At 47.5% G+C, this 15,360-nt stretch overlaps 1 pseudogene; it reads left to right on the forward strand.

Annotated features, from left to right (window-relative positions):
* The first annotated feature begins 5,886 nt into the window (after positions 1 to 5,886).
* On the forward strand, positions 5,887 to 6,270 carry LOC125522460 (glucose-6-phosphate isomerase, cytosolic pseudogene; annotated as a pseudogene).
* The last annotated feature ends 9,090 nt before the right edge of the window (positions 6,271 to 15,360 follow it).

Raw genomic sequence — 15,360 nt, forward strand, 5'->3', positions numbered from 1 at the left:
TTAAATGAGATCCAGATACAATGTTCATGCTCAAAGCTGGCACTAAATAACAATTATTGAGGTTCAAAACTAATCCCGTAGGTAAATGTACAGGTAGCGTGCCGACGACGATCACATCGACCTTGGAACCATTCCCGACGTGCATCGTCACCTCGTCCTTCGCCAGTCTCCGCCTATTCCGCAACTCCTGTTTTGAGTTACAAATATGAGCAACCCCGCCGGTATCAAATACCCAGGAGCTAGTACGAGCGCTGGTTAGGTACACATCAATAACATGTATATCACATATACCTTTGGTATTACCGGCCTTCTTATCCGCTAAATACTTGGGGCAGTTCCACTTCCAGTGACCGTTTCCCTTGCAATAAAAGCACTCAGTCTCAGGCTTGGGTCCATTCTTTGGCTTCTTCCCGGCAGCTTGCTTACCGGGAGCGGCAACTCCCTTGCCGTCCTTCTTGAAGTTCTTTTTACCCTTGCCTTTCTTGAACTTAGTGGTTTTATTCACCATCAACACTTGATGTTCCCTTTTGATCTCCACCTCCGCTGATTTCGGCATTGAATATACCTCAGGAATGGTCTTTTCCATCCCCTGCATATTGAAGTTCATCACAAAGCTCTTGTAGCTAGGTGGAAGCGACTGAAGGATTCTATCAACGACCGCGTCATCCAGGAGATTGACTCCTAGCTGAGACAAGCGGTTGTGCAACCCAGACATTTTGAGTATGTGCTTGCTGACAGAACTGTTCTCCTCCATCTTACAATTGTAGAACTTGTCAGAGACTTCATATCTCTCGACTCGGGAATGAGCTTTGAAAACCATTTTCAGCTCTTGGAACATCTCATATGCTCCGTGTTGCTCAAAACACTTTTGGAGCCCCGGTTCTAAGCTGTAAAGCATGCCGCACTGAACCAGGGAGTAATCATCACTACGTGACTGCCAGGCGTTCATAACGTCTTGAGTTGCTGGGAAAACGGGTGCGTCACATAGCGGTGCTTCAAGGACATATGCTTTCTTGGCAGCTATGAGGATAATCCTCAGGTTACGGACCCAGTCCGTGTAGTTACTGCCATCGTCTTTTAGCTTGATTTTCTCTAGGAACGCGTTGAAGTTGAGGGCAACATTAGCGTGGGCCATTTGATCTACAAGGCATATTGTAAAGATTTTAGACTAAGTTCATGATAATTAATTTCATCTAATCAAATTATTCAATGAACTCCCACTCAGATTGACATCCCTCTAGTCATCTAAGTGATACATGATCCGAGTCAACTAGGCCATGTCCGATCATCACGTGAGACGGACCAGTCATCATTAGTGAACATCTTTATGTTGATCGTATCTTCTATACGACTCATGCTCGACCTTTCGGTCTTCCGTGTTCCGAGGCCATGTCTGTACATGCTAGGCTCGTCAATTCAACCTAAGTGTATTGCGTGTGTAAATCTGGCTTACACCCGTTGTATGTGAACGTTAGAATCTATCACACCCGATCATCACGTGGTGCTTTGAAACAACGAACCTTCGCAACGGTGCACAGTTAGGGGGAACACTTTCTTGAAATTATTGTGAGGGATCATCTTATTTAAACTACCGTCGTTCTAAGCAAATAAGATGTAAAAACATGATAAACATCACATGCAATCAAATAGTGACATGATATGGCCAATATCATTTTGCTCCTTATGATCTCCATCTTCGGGGCGCCACGATCATCAACGTCACCGGCATGACACCATGATCTCCATCATCATGATCTCCATCATCGTGCCTTCATGAAGTTGCCTCGCCAACTATTACTTCTACTACTATGGCTAACGGTTAGCAATAAAGTAAAGTAATTACATGGCTCGCATTTTCATTGACACGCAGGTCATATAATAAATTAGGAAAACTCCTATGGCTCCTGCCTGTTGTCATACTCATCGACATGCAAGTCGTGATTCCTATTACAAGAACATGATCAATCTCATACATCACATATATCATTCATCACATCCTTTTGGCCATATCACATCACACGTCATATGCTGCAAGAACAAGTTAGACGTCCTCTAATTGTTGTTGCAAACTTTTTTACGTGGCTGCTATAGGTTTCTAGAAAGAACGTTTCTTACCTACGCCAAAACCACAACGTGATATGCCAATTTCTATTTACCCTTCATAAGGACCCTTTTCATCGAATCCAATCCGACTAAAGTGGGAGAGATAGACACCCGCTAGCCACCTTATGCAACTAGTGCATGTCAGTCAGTGGAACCTGTCTCACGTAAGCGTACGTGTAAGGTCGGTCCGGGCCACTTCATCCCACGATGCCACCGAATCAAGATAAGACTAGTAACGGCAATTAAATTGACAAAATCGAAGCCCACAACAACTTGTGTTCTACTCGTGCATAGAAACTACACATAGACCTAGCTCATGATGCCACTGTTGGGGATCGTTGCAGAAATTAAAATTTTCTACGCATCACCAAGATCAATCTATGGAGAAACTAGCAACGAGAGAGAGGGGAGTGCATCTTCATACCCTTGAAGATCGCGATGCGGGAGCGTTGCAAGAACGCGGTTGGAGGATTTGTACACGCAACGACTCAGATCGCGGTCGATTCCTATCTGAGCGCCGAACAACGGCGCCTCCGCGTTCAACACACGTGCAGCCCGGTGACGTCTCCCGCGCCTTGATCCAGCAAGGAGCAGGGAGAGGTTGGGGAAGACAACTCCAGCAGCAGCACGACGGTGTGGTGGTGGTGGAGCAGGGTGGTTTCCAGCAGGGCTTCGCCAAGCACTACGGAGAACGAGGATGTGGAGAGGTAGGGCTGCACCGAGAGAGAGAGACTCGTGTCCTTGGCAGCCCCCAAACCCCCACTATTTATAGGAGGAGGGGAGGAGGGTGCGCCCCCTCTGGGGTTCCCACCCCTAGGGGGGCGGCAGCCCTAGATGGGATGGAAGGGGCGGCCAAGAGGGGGAGAGGGGGGCGCGCCCTAGGGTGGGCCCTAGGCCCATCTGCGCCTAGGGTTTCCCCATTCTCCTCCTAGCCGCGCCTTGGGCCCTGGTGGGAGGCGCACCAGCCCACTAAGAGGCTGGTCCCTTCCCACTCTTGGCCCATGCAAGCCTCCGGGGCTGATGGCCCCTCCCGGTGGACTCCCGGAACCCTCCGGTGGTCCCGGTACATTACCGGTGACGTCCGAAACACTTCTGGTGGTCAAAACCTCACTTCCTATATATTATTCTTTACCTCCGGATCAGTCTAGAACTCCTCATGATGTCCGGGATCTCATCCGGGACTCCGAACAACATTCGGTAACCACATACAAACTTTCCCTATAACCCTAGCGTCATGGTACCTTAAGTGTGTAGACCCTACGTGTCGGGGATATACCCCGCGGTATGATCCGGCCGGAGTTATAACCCGGCTGGGACTTAGTAAACCGGCAGGTGTTAAAGCAGGTGGTAAACCGACATGTGTTAAGGCAGGTGGTAAACTGGTTGGTGTTAAGTCAGACGGTAAACCGGCAGGTTGTTAAACCGGCTGACAGTTAAGACAGACAGGTAAACAGGCAGTTAACCCAGACGGTAAACCGGCCTGTTGTTAAACCGGCTGACAGTTAAGACATGAGTTAAGTCAGATGATAACTCAGCAGACATTCTTAAACCGGTAGACCATCTTAAACCGGCACCAGTTAACTCCCGGCAGGCAGTGGTAACTAGGTTGCCAGGAGTTATGAAGCCCGAGACGTTATGAAGCCCAAGATGTTAAGAAGCCCAAGAAGAGAAGTTATAATAGTTAAGTCTTAAGTCCGAGTTGGACTCTACATGTAACCCGCCCCTTCAACATATATAAGGAGAGGCAGGGCTCCCCAAAGAGGGACAACTAAGAAGAAACAATCTTAAAGGGTTAGGGTTAACTGGGAGAGCCGGTTTACGGCGACTTCCCCATGATCATAATGAGATCTAGCCACAAACATCATGTAGGGTTGTTACCGGATGATGTTTCCTGGGGCCCGAAGCTGTCTAAACCCTTGTCTTGAGTTGCGTCTCTCGATTCCACTCAACCCCTCTCAAGCTACCACATAGATGCGTTGGCCTCACGACTAAGTCCTCACACTAAGGACATCTGCCGTGACAATTCCACGACAGTTGGCGCCCACCGTGAGGCTCGTGCACGGTGGTGTTGAGTTCTTGGAGGAATCTTTTCTAAGGTTCGAGAAGTTCGCAATTTTTTCGTGATGAAGAAGAGTCATCGACAAAGGAGTTATATTGTTTCAATATCAAGCAATCAGAGCGACAAAATACGAGATTTGTCCAAAGTCAAAGCAGTTAGGATTACGGTCTGTTCATTGTGACCGTCTGGCGGTTCATCTAATCACTTTGATCCGCCGAGATTGATTGGAGTTTTTCCTCTGAAATTAGGATCAACAGGATCTAGTCTGCTCACGTGGGATGAGTGCTAGTTCAATTTTCTGAATTGTTATCTCGGATAGCTATACATATGTGGAGGCGGGTTGTACAAGGAAAGATAAGACGAGATGTCCAAATCTACAGTGTTGCACACAAGAAGGAAAGAAAAAAAGGGCGTGGGGTGGCCAAGTCAATCACGGTCCGGTTTGGATGGGATCCTGGGCGTAGGCTCGTTCTACTGCCGCGGCCCTATGCCCGTACTGTGGCCATTATTGCACCCCGGGCCTCTGGCACCAGGATGGCCTGCCTGTACTGCCTCTGTCAGTCGCGTCCTGCCTGTACTGCCTCTGTCAGTCGCGTCCTGCCTGTACTGCTATCGTAACCCGCCGCAACTGTGGTTTGCTGCATGTCCGGCGCCAGGCCACTGACCCGCCGGTGCCGTGTCTCGCTGAATCGCCAGCTTCTAGCCGCCCCTTCTGCCGCGGATTGGCTCCGCCTCTCGCACTTTGTCGACCCGTCGCGATCTTCCACCGCTTTAAGTCACCGTTCCTCTGAGCCGCTGCGTCTGCCATGGTCTAATCGCCATTGAGTCTTCGACCTCGACGGAGCTGACTCGCCATTCCCAAGCCGCCGACCTCATTCTCAGAGCCGCCCGGCGCCTTACGCCTCTGCAGCCGTTTCACGCTTGTTGAGCAGCCCGGTAAGCCACCGCTCTGACGCGAACCACTGCCGCGACCTTACCTTCAGTCACCGAGGTGCGCGGTAGTCACGACTCATCAAACCGCCCCGACAGGAATCACCACAGAGTGACTCGCCTTGCACCTGCGGACGAAGCGGAGCTGCCGTGGCCAGGCCGCGCCGCTTCCGATTCACCTCGCCACCTCATCCATCGCGGCTTTGAAACCGGCCTCGCGCTTTGACTGCGCGCGTCGAGTTGTATTTGCCTTCTCCGCTGTTGAATCGCTGGCCTCGAGCTGCCAACTCGCCCGACCCCGCCGCTGGGTTACCTTTGCCGGTCTCGCTTCAAGCACGGCCCTGCACCGAGTTTTCTCTCCCACGCCGCAGCTCCCGTTTCACCTGTGGACGTCGGCCGCCCCTATGCCTCGCTGCCGGGCCACCGCGCCCGCACGTCCCTCCGCTTCTGAACCGCCACAACGCCGCCGCTGCTGTTGTCTTGAAATGCCACACATCAACCCGCCGTTGCGGCGTGAGCCACCTCTGCCATGACCCGTATCGCTGGGGTTGGAGAAGTTTCGTAAGCCGTCGCCTCCGCCGCCGCTGCAGCCATCCGGGCCACCCCGTTGAATCGCAGAATGCCTTCGCCGGGTCCGCCATGGCCCGCCGTCGCCGGGTCACCCCGCTTCTATTCTCTTCCTGGCTATTCCCCTGCCCGTATTCCACCACCCTATCTGTCATCTCCTCCGTGACCGCACCCCGTTCTCCGGCAGCCCGCCGTCGACATCCTCCAGGGTCCGCCCGGCATCGGCCATGGCGTCGCCGGTGCTCATCTCTGACACCGACCAGTGGAAAGCCCTCCAGGCGCACGTCGGCGCGATCCACAAGACGCACCTGCGCGATCTCATGACGGACACCGACCGATGCAAGGCAATGACGGCGGAATTTGAAGGCGTCTTCCTGGACTACTCGAGGCAGCAGGCCACCACCGAGACCATCGACAAGCTCTTCAAGCTGGCGGAGGCCGCAAAGCTCAAGGAGAAGATCGACAAGCTCTTCAAGACTTTCAGAACTGGCTCATGGATTGGGGCAACTGGGAAACCATTGACAAATGTTGTCTCAGTTGGGATTGGTGGTAGCTTACTTGGACCTCTGTTTGTGCATACGGCTCTCCAGACTGACCCGGAAGCAGCATAATGTGCCAAGGGCCGACAACTGAGATTTCTTGCAAATGTTGATCCTGTTGATGTTGCAGGAGCATCAAAGATTTAGATCTTGCAACAACTCTTGTTGTGGTTGTCTCAAAGACCTTCATGACAGCCGAAACAATGTTAAATGTCCGGACTATCAAGGAGTGGATTGTCTCTTCTCTTGGGTCAAGGATTCATTATAGAACTGGTGCCATGCTATATCTATGAAGTGTGCGTTGGCATCATCACACACTGGTGTCCGTGCCCACTTGTTGAACGGGTGTGCGCAAGCCGCCGCCCGTGCAGCTCAGTCTACATCAACTCGGCGGGACCGCGCCCGCGATTGACTCACCGTTCGCATGGCTTACCGCGCCGATGATTGATTCACCCGCTAGTGCTGACTTAAAATGCCGCGGCCGGCTCATTTTTCTACTCCTGCGCTCAACTCACCCATGATTGATTTCAGCTTCACCATGGTGATCATCAACCCCGCGGTGGCTATTAACCGGCCTAACATATCAGGTGAAATCCAGTATATTTTTATATTATATATTGCTTTCTTTACAAGAGCAATTACTTCGGGTTGCAAAAGTTACTTAATGCAGGACCCTAAACCGCCATATTGGTGCGAATTTAAAGGCCATTAGAAAAATTTCGGCTTAAAAAGAAGGATTCCGGTTTAAAATCCGGCGCAAGGGAAAGCTATCTCCCACAAAGCTTTGAAGCTCTCAGTATCCGGTTTAACAAGTTCCGGTTCAACAAGAGTAATCTCTCGCAAGTTCGAGTTCTCAGAAAAAATTAAAGGGACCAAAGAGAGTCTGCTGCACAGCACAGCTCAAACATAGGTACCCTTTGAGCACGGCTCACAGTATCATTTGGGGGCTTGGTCGTATTCGAACCATACCTACACCTCTTGATCCGGCTATCTGTTGGAAATATGCCCTAGAGGCAATAATAAATTAGTTATTATTATATTTCCTTGTTCATGATAATCGTTTATTATCCATGCTAGAATTGTATTGATAGGAAACTCAGATACATGTGTGGATACATAGACAACACCATGTCCCTAATAAGCCTCTAGTTGACTAGCTCGTTGATCAATAGATGGTTACGGTTTCCTGACCATGGACATTGGATGTCATTGATAACGGGATCACATCATTAGAAGAATGATGTGATGGACAAGACCCAATCCTAAGCCTAGCACAAGATCATGTAGTTCGTATGCTAAAGCTTTTCTAATGTCAAGTATCATTTCCTTAGACCATGAGATTGTGCAACTCCCGGATACCGTAGGAGTGCTTTGGGTGTGCCAAACGTCACAACGTAACTGGGTGGCTATAAAGGTACACTACAAGTATCTCCGAAAGTGTCTGTTGGGTTGGCACGAACCGAGACTGGGATTTGTCACTTCGTGTAAACGGAGAGGTATCTCTGGGCCCACTCGGTAGGACATCATTATAATGTGCACAATGTGGTCAAGGAGTTGATCACGGGATGATGTGTTACGAAACGAGTAAAGAGACTTGCCGGTAACGAGATTGAACAAGGTATCGGGATACCGACGATCGAATCTCGGGCAAGTATCGTACCGCTAGACAAAGGGAATTGTATACGGGATTGATTAAGTCCTTGACATCGTGGTTCACCCGATGAGATCATCGTGGAACATGTGGGAGCCAACATGGGTATCCAGATCCCGCTGTTGGTTATTGACCGGAGAGTCATCTCGGTCATGTCTGCATGTCTCCCGAACCCGTAGGGTCTACACACTTAAGGTTCGGTGACGCTAGGGTTATAGAGATATTAGTATGCGGTAACCCGAAAGTTGTTCGGAGTCCCGGATGAGATCCCGGACGTCACGAGGAGTTCCGAATGGTCCGGAGGAAAAGAATTATATATAGGAAGTGCTATTTCGGCCATCGGGACAAGTTTCGGGGTCACCGGTATTGTACCGGGACCACCGGAAGGGTCCCGGGGGTCCACCGGGTGGGGCCACCTGCCCCGGGGGGCCACATGGGCTGTAGGGGGTGCGCCTTGGCCTATATGGGCCAAGGGCACCAGCCCCAAGAGGCCCATGCGCCAAGAGAAGAGGGAAAGGAAGAGTCCTAAAGGGGGAAGGCACCTCCGAGGTGCCTTGGGGAGGAGGGACTCCTCCCTGGCCGCACCCTTCCTTGGAGGAAGGGCCAAGGCTGCGCCTCCCCCCTCTCCCTTGGCCCTATATATAGTGGGGGGAAGGGAGGGCAGCCCAACCTAAGTCCTGGCGCCTCCCTCTCCCTCCCATGACACATCTCCCTCCTCCCGCAGCGCTTGGCGAAGCCCTGTTGGAATCCCGCTACTCCCACCACCACGCCGTCGTGCTGCTGGATCTCCATCAACCTCTCCTCCCCCCTTGCTGGATCAAGAAGGAGGAGACGTCGCTGCTCCGTACGTGTGTTGAACGCGGAGGTGCCGTCCGTTCGGCGCTAGGATCATCGGTGATTTGGATCACGACGAGTACGACTCCATCAACCCCGTTCTCTTGAACGCTTCCGCGCGCGATCTACAAGGGTATGTAGATCCACTCCTCCCTCGTTGCTAGATGACTCCATAGATTGATCTTGGTGACACGTAGGAAAATTTTGAATTATTGCTACGTTCCCCAACAGTGGCATCATGAGCTAGGTCTATGCGTAGTTTCTATGCACGAGTAGAACACAAAGTAGTTGTGGGCGTTGATTTTGTTCAATATGCTTACCGTTACTAGTCCAATCTTGATTCGGCGGCATTGTGGGATGAAGCGGCCCGGACCGACCTTACACGTACTCTTACGTGAGACTGGTTCCACCGACTGACATGCACTAGTTGCATAAGGTGGCTAGCGGGTGTCTGTCTCTCCCACTTTAGTCGGATCGGATTCGATGAAAAGGGTCCTTATGAAGGGTAAATAGCAATTGGCATATCACGTTGTGGTTTTTGCATAGGTAAGAAATGTTCTTGCTAGAAACCCATAGCAGCCACGTAAAACATGCAAACAACAATTAGAGGACGTCTAACTTGTTTTTGCAGGGTATGCTATGTGATGTGATATGGCCAAAAGGATGTGATGAATGATATATGTGATGTATGAGATTGATCATGTTCTTGTAATAGGAATCACGACTTGCATGTCGATGAGTATGACAACCGGCAGGAGCCATAGGAGTTGTCTTAATTTATTTATGACCTGCGTGTCAACATAAACGTCATGTAATTACTCTACTTTATTGCTAACCGTTAGCTGTAGTAGTAGAACTAATAGTTGGCGAGACAACTTCATGAAGACACGATGATGGAGATCATGATGATGGAGATCATGGTGTCATGCCGGTGACGATGATGATCATGGAGCCCCGAAGATGGAGATCAAAAGGAGCAAAGTGATGATGGCCATATCATGTCACTATTTGATTGCATGTGATGTTTATCATGTTTATACATCTTATTTCCTTAGAACGACGGTAGTAAATAAGATGATCCCTTATTAAAATTTCAAGAAAGTGTTCCCCCTAACTGTGCACCGTTGCGAAAGTTCGTCGTTTCGAAGCACCACGTGATGATCGGGTGTGATAGATTCTTACGTTCACATACAACGGGTGTAAGCCAGATTTACACACACAAAACACTTAGGTTGACTTGACGAGCCTAGCATGTACAGATATGGCCTCGGAACACAACAGACCGAAAGGTCGAGCATGAGTCGTATGGCAGATACGATCAACATGAAGATGTTCACCGATGTTGACTAGTCCGTCTCACGTGATGATCGGACACGGCCTAGTTGACTCGGATCATGTAATCACTTAGATGACTAGAGGGATGTCTATCTGAGTGGGAGTTCATAAGATGAACTTAATTATCCTGAACATAGTCAAAAGGTCTTCGCAAATTATGTCATAGCTCGCGCTTCAGTTCTACTGTTTAGTTATGTTCCTAGAGAAAATTTAGTTGAAAGTTGATAGTAGCAATTATGCGGACTAGGTCCGTAAACTGAGGATTGTCCTCATTGCTTCATAGAAGGCTTATGTCCTTAATGCACCGCTCAGTGTGCTGAACCTGAACGTCGTCTGTGGATGTTGCGAACATCTGACATACACATTTTGATAACTACATGATAGTTCAGCTAAATGGTTTAGAATTGAGGCACCAAAGACGTTTTTGAAACGTCGTGAAACATATGAGATGTTTCGAGGGCTGAAATTGGGATTTCAGGCTCGTGCCCACGTCAAGAGGTATAAGACCTCTGACGATTTTCTTAGCCTGCAAACTAAGGGAGAAAAGCTCAATTGTTGAACTTGTGCTCAGATCTTCTGAGTACAACAATCGCTTGAATCGAGTGGGAGTTGATCTTCCAGATGAAATAGTGATGGTTCTCCGAAGTCATTACCACCAAGCTTCTAGAGCTTCGTGATGAACTATGATATATCAGGGACATATATGATGATCCTTGAGATATTCGCGATGTTTGACACCACAAAAGTAGAAATCAAGAAGGAGCATCAATTGTTGATGGTTGGTGAAACCACTAGTTTCAAGAAGGGCAAGGGCAAGAAGGGATACTTCATGAAACGGCAATTCAGCTGCTGCTCTAGTGAAGAAACCCAAGGTTGAACCCAAACCCGAGACTAAGTGCTTCTGTAATAAGGGGAACAGCCACTGGAGCAGAATTACCCTAGATACTTGGTAGATGAGGAGGCTGGCAAGGTCGATAGAAGTATATTGGATATACATTATGTTAATGTGTAATTTACTAGTACTCCTAGTAGCACCAGGGTATTAGATACCGGTTCGGTTGCTAAGTATTAGTAACTCGAAATAAAAGCTACGGAATAAACAGAGACTAGCTAAAGGTGAGCTGACGATATGTGTTGGAAGTGTTTCCAATGTTGATATGATCAAATATCGTACGCTCCCTCTACCATCTAGATTGGTGTTTGCGTTGAGCATAGACATGATGGGATTATGTCTATCGCAATACGGTTATTCATTTAAAGAGAATAATGGTTACTCTGTTTATTTGAATAATACCTTCAATGGTCTTGCACCTAAAATGAATGGTTCATTGAATCTCGATCATAGTGATACACATGTTCATGCCAAAAGATATAAGATAGTAATGATAGTACCACCTACTTGTGGCACTGCCACTTAAGTCATATCGGTATAAAACGCATGAAGAGGCTCCATGTTGATGGATCTTTGGACTCACTCATTTTTGAAAGGTTTGAGACATGCGAACCATGTCTATTGATGTATATGCATGAAGAAACTCCATGCAAATGGACCGTTTGGACTCACTTGATTTTGAATCACTTGAGACATGCAAATCATACCACATGGGCAAGATGACTGAAAGCCTCGTTTTCAGTAAAATGGAACTAACTTGTTGGAAGTAATACATTTTGATGTGTGCAGTCCAATGAGTGCTGAGGCGTGTAGTGGATATCGTTATGTTCTTACTTCACAGATGATTTGAGTAGATGTTGAGTATATTTACTTGATGAATCACGAGTCTGAATTATTGAAAGGTTCAAGTAATTTCAGGGTGAAGTTGAAAGATCGTCATGACAAGAGGATAAAATATCTATGACATGATCATAGAGATGAATATCTGAATTACGAGTTTGGCACAGAATTAAAACATTGTGGGAATTGTTTCACAACTAATACAGCCTGGAACACCATAGTGTGATGGTGTGTCCGAACATCATAACTGCACCCTATTGGATATGATGCATACCATGATGTCTCTTATCGAATTACCACGATAGTTTATGGGTTAGGCATTAAAGACAACCACATTCACTTTAAATAGGGCACCACGTAATTCCGATGAGATGACACCGTATGAACTATGGTTTAGAGAAACCTAAGCTGTCATTTCTTAAAAGTTTGGGGCTGCGACGCTTATGTGAAAAAGTTTCAGGCTGATAAGCTCAAACCCAAAGCGGATAAATGCATCTTCATAGGACACCCAAAACAGTTGGGTATACCTCCTGTCTCAGATCCGAAAGCAATTAGGGATTGTTTCTAGAATCGGGTCCTTTCTCGAGGAAAAGTTTCTCTCGAAAGAATTGAGTGGGAGGATGGTGGAGACTTGATGAGGTTATTGAACCGTCTCTTCAACTAGTGTGTGGCAGAGCATAGGGAGTTGTTCCTGTGGAACCTACACCAATTGAAGTGGAAGCTTATGATAGTGATCATGAAACTTCAGATCAAGTCACTACCAAACCTCGTAGGATGACAAGGATGCGTACTACTTCAGAGTGGTACGTAATCCTGTCTTGGAAGTCATGTTGCTAGACAACAATGAACCTACGAGCTATGGAGAAGCGATGGTGGGCCTGGATTCCGATAAATGGCTCGAGGCCATAAAATCCGAGAGAGGATCCATGTATGAAAACAAAGTGTTGACTTTGGCAGAACGGCTTGATGGTCGTAATGCTATTGAGTACAGATGGATTTTAAAAGGAAGACGGACAATGATGGTAAATGTCACCATTAAGAAAGCTCGACTTGTCGTTAAGAAGTTTCCGACAAATTCAAGGAGTTGACTACGGTGAGACTTTCTCACTTGTAGTGATGCTAAGAGTCTGTTGGAATTATATTAGCGATTGCCGCATTATTTATGAAATCTTGCAGATAGGATGTCAAAACATTGTTTCCTCGACGATTTTCTTGAGGAAAGGTTGTATGTGATACAATCGGAAGGTTTTGTCAATCCTGAAAGATGCTAATAAGTATGCAAAGCTCCTGCAATCCTTCTAAGGACTGGAGTAAGCATCTCGGAGTTGGAATGTATGCTTTGATAAGATGATCAAATATTTTGGGTTTATACAAAGTTTATGAGAAACTTGTATTTCCAAAGAAGTGAGTGGGAGCACTATAGAATTTCTGATGAGTATATGTTGTTGACATATTGTGGATCAGAAATGATGTAGAATTTCTGGAAAGCATATAGGGTTATTTGGAAAGTGTTTTTCAATGGAAAGCCTGGATTAAGCTACTTGAACATTGAGCATCACGATCTATAAGGATAGATCAAAATGCTTAATGGTACTTTCAAATGAGCACATACCTTGACATGATCTTGAAGGTGTTCAAGATGGATCAGTCAAAGAAGGAGTTCTTTCCTGAGTTGTAAGGTATGAAGTTAAGACTTAAAGCTCGACCACGGCAGAATAGAGAGAAAGGACGAAGGTCGTCCCCTATGCTTAAGACATAGGCTCTACAGTATGCTATGCTGTGTACCGCACCTGAAATGTGCCTTGCCATGAGTCAGTCAAGGGGTACAAGAGTGATCTAAGAATGGATCACAAGACAGCGGTCAAAGTTATCCTTAGTAACTAGTGGACTAAGGATTTTCTCGATTATGGAGGTGGTAAAAGAGTTCGTCGTAAAGGGTTACGCCAATGCAAACTTTGACACTAATCCAGATTATTCTAAGTAGTAAACTGGATTCGTATAGTAGAACAGTTATTTGGAATAGCTCCAAAAGTAGCGTAGTAGTTGCATCTATAAGATGACATAGAAATTTGCGAAGTACATACGGATCTGAAAGATTCAGACCTGTTGACTATAACATCTCTCACAAGGATAACATGATCAAACCCAGAACTCATCGAGTGTTAATCACATGGTAATGTGAACTAGATTATTGACTCTAGTAAACTCTTTGGGTGTTAGTCACATGGGGATGTGACCTTGAGTGTTAATCACATATCGATGTGAACTAGATTATTGACTCTAGTGCAAGTGGGAGACTGTTGGAAATATGCCCTAGAGGCAATAATAAATTAGTTATTATTATATTTCCTTGTTCATGATAATCGTTTATTATCCATGCTAGAATTGTATTGATAGGAAACTCAGATACATGTGTGGATACATAGACAACACCATGTCCCTAGTAAGCCTCTATTTGACTAGCTCGTTGATCAATAGATGGTTACGGTTTCCTGACCATGGACATTGGATGTCATTGATAACAGGATCACATCATTAGAAGAATGATGTGATGGACAAGACCCAATCCTAAGCCTAGCACAAGATCATGTAGTTCGTATGCTAAAGCTTTTCTAATGTCAAGTATCATTTCCTTAGACCATGAGATTGTGCAACTCCCGGATACCGTAGGAGTGCTTTGGGTGTGCCAAACGTCACAACGTAACTGGGTGGATATAAAGGTACACTACAGGTATCTCCGAAAGTGTCTGTTGGGTTGGCACGAATCGAGACTGGGATTTGTCACTTTGTGTAAACGGAGAGGTATCTCTGGGCCCACTCGGTAGGACATCATTGTAATGTGCACAATGTGGTCAAGGAGTTGATCACGGGATGATGTGTTACGAAACGAGTAAAGAGACTTGCCGGTAACGAGATTGAACAAGGTATCGGGATACCGACGATCGAATCTCGGGCAAGTATCGTACCGCTAGACAAAGGGAATTGTATACGGGATTGATTAAGTCCTTGACATCATGGTTCATCCGATGAGATCATCGTGGAACATGTGGGAGCCAACATGGGTATCCAGATCCCGCTGTTGGTTATTGACCGGAGAGTCATCTTGGTCATGTCTGCATGTCTCCCGAACCCGTAGGGTCTACACACTTAAGGTTTGGTGACGCTAGGGTTATAGAGATATTAGTATGCGGTAACCCGAAAGTTGTTCGGAGTCCCGGATGAGATCCCGGACGTCACGAGGAGTTCCGGAATGGTCCGGAGGTAAAGAATTATATATAGGAAGTGCTATTTCGGCCATCGGAACAAGTTTCGGGGTCACCGGTATTGTACCGGGACCACCGGAAGGGTCCCGGGGGTCCACCGGGTGGGGCCACCTGCCCCGGGGGGCCACATGGGCTGTAGGGGGTGCGCCTTGGCCTATATGGGCCAAGGGCACCAGCCCCAAGAGGCCCATGCGCCAAGAGAAGAGGGAAAGGAAGAGTCCTAAAGGGGGAAGGCACCTCCGAGGTGCCTTGGGGAGGAGGGACTCCTCCCTGGCCGCACCCTTCCTTGGAGGAAGGGCCAAGGCTGCGCCTCCCCCCTCTCCCTTGGCCCTATATATAGTGGGGGG

Source organism: Triticum urartu, chromosome 2A (assembly GCF_056163025.1).
Source record: "Triticum urartu cultivar PI428250 chromosome 2A, HENAU_Tu73, whole genome shotgun sequence".
In the NCBI taxonomy this organism is placed as follows: domain Eukaryota; kingdom Viridiplantae; phylum Streptophyta; class Magnoliopsida; order Poales; family Poaceae; genus Triticum; species Triticum urartu.